The sequence below is a fragment of the Chiloscyllium plagiosum genome, unplaced genomic scaffold (genome assembly GCF_037043375.1).
Source record: "Chiloscyllium plagiosum isolate Xiang-an unplaced genomic scaffold, Cpla_swu_hap1 HiC_scaffold_12, whole genome shotgun sequence".
Taxonomy (NCBI): Eukaryota; Metazoa; Chordata; class Chondrichthyes; order Orectolobiformes; family Hemiscylliidae; genus Chiloscyllium; species Chiloscyllium plagiosum.
Window position 1 is genome coordinate 95,263,117 of NW_028270150.1, and position 6,823 is coordinate 95,269,939.

General features: G+C 46.8%; 1 non-coding gene across 1 annotated transcript; it reads right to left on the bottom strand.

Annotated features, from left to right (window-relative positions):
- Nucleotides 1-6,108: 6,108 nt before the first annotated feature.
- trnag-ucc (transfer RNA glycine (anticodon UCC)) lies at nt 6,109-6,180 on the bottom strand. Its single transcript has one exon. It is a non-coding gene; the product is annotated as a tRNA-Gly (tRNA).
- Between the last annotated feature and the right edge of the window lie 643 nt (nt 6,181-6,823).

The window sequence follows — 6,823 nt, forward strand, 5'->3', positions numbered from 1 at the left end:
GTTTCAATTCTTTCATATGTAAATCCCAGAACATTTTTAAAATTACATTCTCAAGATATCTTTAAAAATAGGTGCCATCCCAACTCAGATAATACATGAAGGTGTGAGGTTAAAGTCTGACTGTGTCCCAGTGTACAGAATCTTACATGGATTTATACAGTTTTTGAGCAAAATAAAATATAATTCTGCAAGTACAACTTCACCCCACAGACTTATGTGTGTGTGCAAGGGAGACTCTGCGCGTGTGTGTGTATGTAAGGATGTGAGTGTCTGTGAGAGAGTGTGTGTAGTTGCATGAGTGTGAGTGACTGGGTATAAGTGTGTGAGAGGGTGCGTGAGTGGGTGTGAGTGTGAGGGGCGTATGTGTGAGCTAATGAGAGGCAGCTTGTGCATGACAGAGGGTCTGCATGAGTGTGTGGGTCTTAAAGGAGTGTATGGGTCTGTAGGAGTGTGTTTTTGTGCGTGTGTTTGTGCGTATACGTGAGAGGAGGAAAGTGCAGTAGCGTCACCTGTAGTGTGACTTGAACCCAAAGTTCCAATTGAGGCCATTCCCATGGGTGCCAAATGTGACTATCAGCCTCTGCTCAGCCGCTTTCCATTGTTGCCTGCCCCAACAATGGGAGAATGGTCGCCCGAATGTCCAAAGTCGAATGTCCTGGACCGCTGAAGTGTTGTCCGAATGGGAGGGAACATCCCTGCCTGGTGATTGTTGTGCGGTGTCGTAGCATCTGCTCGGTCTCACTGATGTCCCATGCCTCAGGGTATCCTTGCCTGCAGCTTATGAGATAGACAATGTTGGCCAAGTACCTGCCGCATACATGGTGGGTGTGTCCCCACGTGCAATGGTGGTATCTGTGTTGACACTCTGACACATCTTGCAGCAGCTGCCCTGACAGGGTTATATGCTGTCATGGTCAATGTGGTCCTGAAGGCTGGGCAGTTTGCTGTGAACACTGATCTGTTTCAGGTTTGGTGGCTATCTAAAGGTGAGCAGTGGAGGCAGAGGGAAGGTCTTGGCGAGGTGTGCATCCTCATCAATAATGTGTTGCAGTCTGCGAAGAACATGGTGTAGTCTTTTGTTTCTGACCTGCACCGTCCAACACAAGGGCAACAATTATTGTCCGTTCTCTCATTCTCTCTGATCTGGGAACTTCATTGTTCCGCAAGTTAGTGACCACTACTGGCCACAAGTGGGAATTGCAACCAACCCGCAGAAATACTCAAGAGTCTGTCAGGGTGAATGAAGTGAGCAAACAGATTCTGTCTGTGCTCGACACAATCAGATTGGTGTACATTTCAATTTAAAAAATAAAATTACCGATTCGATATAATTAATAACGTTCTTTGGATATTTGTGAACCGCCCGCCCACAAAAAAAAAACTGAGAGTAATGTCGAAAGGAGTGAAATCCGGAAACATTTCTTTTGAAATAAAGTGAAAAACCAAGGAATGCTGCCCTGACTCCAGTTTATTTGAACCGGGTATCGCTTGACTCCTTAAACCGCCTGGGCGCATCCTCAACTTCAAAGTTGTGGTTGCACTACAGAGGTCTGCCAGACTCAGTGTGATGTGCAGATGGTAGTGTTTAATTACCACTGAATATAACGGCTCTTCTTGGTTTTTATTGTTGAGTGGTTTCAAGTTCACAGCTTGCGATGGCCGGGAATCAAACTTGGGCAGTAGCTATGCTCACCAATATACCACCATCGCTACAGCAGGCTGCTCCCGACAAATCAGCGGATGGGCAATAATAGTTCTTGAGTCTAAATTTCGTTGTTGTTTTATTGGAAATTTTGCAGCGAAATAGTAGAATAGAGTTTTACTGAGTGCGTGGGTCTCATTATGCCCCGCCTCACGTTTTAATACACACAAAGCAGCATTTCGGATTTCTCATGATCTGAAATCAATCAATAACAAAAATACCAAGAAAATCTCAAGGCAACCCTGGAACGACCACACAATGAAAACTTGCGAAGTTCTCAGAAACTTGGCAGAACAGTGTTGAGAGTGTGTTGCTGGAAAAGCACAGCAGGTCAGGCAGCAGGGAAATCGATGTTTCGGGCTCCAGCATCGGCAGACTTCCCTGTCTCCGAGCAGAACAGTGTTATCCGCTTAGGTATTGAGGAGGGCTTCCGCAGCTACTCCCGCGGGTCCCACGAAACACAAAGCGCCTGCCGGGAGGGCAAAGCGAGGGGGTGGATGGGTCAGCAAGCTCAGAGTCGTGTGATCCCGGTTCGTGAGGGGAAAAAAGAAAACGCGATGCGGTGAAATTGACATAGGAAGTGAAATTGACATAGGAAGTGAAATTGACTTTGTCAAAGCAACCCAGCGCAGGCATGGAGGGGCGGTGGGCATGATGGAAAGGACGGGGTCAAGAGAGGGCACAGACGGCGGTGTAAGGGCATGACCAAGTGTTAACGTTCATGGTGTGGTAGGGGGAGGAAGGTCGGGTCTGCAGGCAATGATAGTCTCCAGCTTAGAGTCATGAGAACCCGGAATCACTGTGTATGTGCCTGTGTGTGTGGGTGCATGTGTGTGTATCTGTGGCTGTGTGTGTGTGTGTGTGTGTGTGTGTGCATGTAGAGATGTGCGGATCTGTGAGAGTGTGTGTGTATGCATGTGTGTGTGCATGTGTGTGTGTACTGGGGTATAAGAGGGTGCGTGAGTGGCTGTGTATGAGTGAGTTTATGAGAGAGAGCTTGTGTTTGAGAGAGGGGATGCATGAGTGTGTGGGTCGGAAGGAGTGTGCTTTTGTGTGTCTGCTTGGCCGTGAAATATTAGAATTGAGAAGTCATAAAAGACTGAGATTTACTGAGTGGGTAGGTCTCATTATGCCCCGCCTCACTTTTTAATACACACAAAGCCGTATTTCGGATTTCTCATCATCCGAAATCAATCAATAACAAAAATAGCACGAAAATCCCAGGGCAACCCTGGAACGATCACACAATTAAAACTTGTGAAGTTCTCAGAAAGGGTCACCTGACCGGACCGTGAACTCTGATTTCTCTTCATACAGCTTTCCCACCGACTTCGGGTTTGGGTTCGGACTTACTGCATCCGCAGTTCTTTCGGGTTTTAAAACTTGGAAAGGGTTTTTGGAATACAAAAGGGCAAAAAAAAAAGGATCCGTTAGACTGAGGCCATGCTGCAGTAATTGTGGAGAGGAGGGAATTCCGGGTAACAGTTCCGGAAGCAGAACCCTCTCGAGGAATATGTATTAATTTGAAGTTCGATCCCGTTGATCGATTTGCAATTTTCTCTTTGACTTTGTAGAAGAGGGGGAGGTGTCAGTCAGCAGGAAGGGGTTTTCACGGGAGGGCATGATTTGGAGATGCCAGTGTTGGACTGGGGTATACAAAGTTAAAAATCACACAACACCAGGTTATAGTCCAACAGGTTTAATTGGAAGCACTAGCTTTCGGAGCGTCGCTCCTTCATCAGGTGGTTGTCCGAAATCTAGAGCTTCCAATTAAATCTGTTGGACTATAACCTGGTGTTGTGTGATGTTGAACTTCACAGGAGGGGGGTAGTCATGGGCAGAGGTTTAGTGAAGGTCGCTTCCACTGATGTGGGAACGCAGTGCACGCAAAAGCCTCCCTGCCCTTGATAGGTTACCTGAACCACGATGGGCTTTCCAAGGTCAAGGGGTGCAGAGTGCTGAGGCCGCTGTTATAATTTAGTTACCAGCGGTCCCAAGTCCTTGGGATGCCGTGGCGCCTTAATGATAAATGGGATTGTGTGGAACCAAGACAGGGTCGTGGCAGAACAGTGTTGAGAGTGTGTTGCTGGAAAAGCACAGCAGGGAAATCGATGTTTCGGGCTCCAGCATCGGCAGACTTCCCTGTCTCCGAGCAGAACAGTGTTATCCGCTTAGGTATTGAGGAGGGCTTCCGCAGATACTCCCGCGGGTCCCACGAAACACAAAGCGCTAGCCGGGAGGGCAAAGCGAGGGGGTGGATGGGTCAGCAAGCTCAGAGTAGTGTGATCCCGGTTCGTGAGGGGAAAAAGAAAACGCAGTGTGGTGAAATTGACATGGGAAGTGAAATTGACATAGGAAGTGAAATTGACATTGTCAGAGCAACCCAGCGCAGGAGGGAGGAACAGGGGCATGGAGGGGCGGTGGGCAAGATGGAAAGGACGGGGTCAAGGGAGAGCACAGACGGCGGTGTAAGGGCATGACCAAGTGTTAACGTTCATGGTGTGGTAGGGGGAGGAAGTTCGGGTCTCCAGGCAATGATAGTCTCCAGCTTAGAGTAATGAGAACCGGGAATCACTGTGTGTGTGTGTGTGTGTGTGTGTGTGTGTGTGGCTGTGTGTGTGGGGGGGGTGCATGTATGTGTGTGTGCATGTGTGGGTGGGTGTGTCTGTGTGTGTGTATGCATGTGTGTGTGTGTGCATGTGTGGGTGTGTGCATGTGTGGCTGTGTGTGGCTGTGTGTGTCTTTCTCTGTATGCGAGTGTGTGTGCCTGTGTGTGAGTGCGTGTGTGTTTGTGTGTCTGTGTGTGTGGGTGCGTGTGTCTGTGTGTGTGTGTGTGAGTGTGCGTGCCTGTGTGTGTGTGTGTATGGGTGTGGGTGCATGTATGGGTGTGTGTGGCTGTGAATGTGGCTGTGTGTGTGTGCATGCAGGGATGTGCGGGTCTGTGAGAATGTGTGTAGGTGCATGTGTGTGAGTGTACTGGTGTATAAGTCTGTGAGAGGGTGCGTGAGTGGCAGTGTATGAGTGAGTTTATGAGAGAGAGCTTGTGTTTGAGAGAGGGTATGCATGAGTGTGTGGGTCGGTAGGAGTGTGCTTTTGTGTGTGTGCGTGTGCGTGTGTTTGTGCGTGTGAGTGAAATAGTATACAGTGCAGTGTTGTCACGTGTCGTGTAACATGAACCCAAGGTCCCAGTTAAAGCCATCCCCATGGCTACCGAACTTGACTATCAGCCTCTGCTTGGCCACTTTGCATTGTTGCCTGTCCCATAGTCTGCCTTGGAGGATGGTCACCCAGGGGTCCGAGACTGAAAGTCCCAGACCGCTGAAGTGTTCTCCGACTGGGAGGTTAGAACCAGTCTGACTCAAGATTGGGACACAGACAGACTTTAACCTCACACCTTTAATGCATTGTCTGAGCTGAGATGGCACCTCTTGTTAGAAAATCTGAAGTTATCTCGAGAACGTAACTTTAAAAAGGTTCTGAGATTCTCATATTAAAGAACGGAAACTAGCAAACCCATTATAAAAGATGAAAGGCTAAAACTAAATGTGTTTAATACATCATTTCAGCTGCATGATACTTTAATCCTTTTGCTATAAATACTGTGTCTTATGGTCCTTCTTATCATCAGGTTGATCTACATCGCAAACACTCCATCCATTCTTTATCCTTCAAAGAAAATCAGTCACGTTCATCAGACACTACCTTCCCTTAACAAATCCATGATGACTATCTCGGGTGATGACGTGGAGGAGCCGGTGTTGGACTGGGGTGGACAAAGTTCAAAATCACACAATACCAGGTTATAGTCCAACTAGCTTTCGGAGCACTCCTAAAACTAGTGCTTCCAAATAAAGCTGTTGGACTGTAACCTGGTGTTGTGTGATTTTTAACTTTATCCTGGATTAAACTTTCACTCACTGTGTGGTCATTTCTATCATCTCTCAGAGTTTTATCGAGTCATTTTCTCATACTGGAAATATAAAAGCAGCTGGTCTCCATTCCTCCTATTTCTGACCTGCACCTAAAAAAATAACATGACCGATTCGATATGAGAAATAACGTTGTTTGGATATTTGTGAACTGCCCACCCACATTTCACTTGATATTAGGCTGTATTTCACAAACAACACTGAGAGTAATGTTGAAATGAGTGAAATCCGGAAACATTTCTTTTCAAATAAGATGGAAAACCAAGGAATTCTGCCATGACTCCAGTTTATGTGAATCGTGATCGACTTGACTCCTTAATCCTCCTGGGCACATCCTCAACTTCAAAGTTGTGTCTGCACTCCAGAGGTCTGGCAACGTTGGTGTGGCTGACTCAGTGTGATGTGCAGATGTTAGTGTTTAATTACCACTGAAGTTTTCGGCTCTTTTGGTTAGGAATGGTTTTAAAGTACACATTTTGCGATGGCCGGGAATCGAACCCGGGTCAACTGCTTGGAAGGCAGCTATGCTCACCACTATACCACCATCGCTACAGCACGCAGCAGCCTAGAAATCAGCTGATGTGCAATAATAGTTCTTGACTCTAAATTTCGATGTTGTTTTGTCGGAAATTTTGCAGTGAAATATTAGAATTGAGAAGTCATAAAAGACTGAGATTTGCTGAGTGGGTAGGTCTCATTATGCCCCGCCTCACTTTTTAATACACACAAAGCAGTATTTCGGATTTCTCATCATCTGAAATCAATCAATAACAAAAATAGCACGAAAATCCCAGAACAACCCTGGAACGATCACACAATTAAAACTTGTGAAGTTCTCAGAAAGGGTCACCTGGCCGGACCGTGAACTCTGATTTCTCTTCATACAGCTTTACCACCGACTTCGGGTTTGGGTTCGGACTTACTGCATCCGCAGTTCTTTCGGGTTTTAAAACTTGGAAAGGGTTTTTGGAATACAAAAGGGCAAAAAAAAGGATCCGTTAGACTGAGGCCATGCTGCAGTAATTGTGGAGAGGAGGGAATTCCGGGTAACAGTTCCGGAAGCAGAACCCTCTCGAGGAATATGTATTAATTTACATAGAAGAATACAGCGCAGTACAGGCCCTTTGGCCCTCGATGTTGCGCCGATCCAAGCCCACCTAACCTATACTAACCCACTATCCTCCATATACCT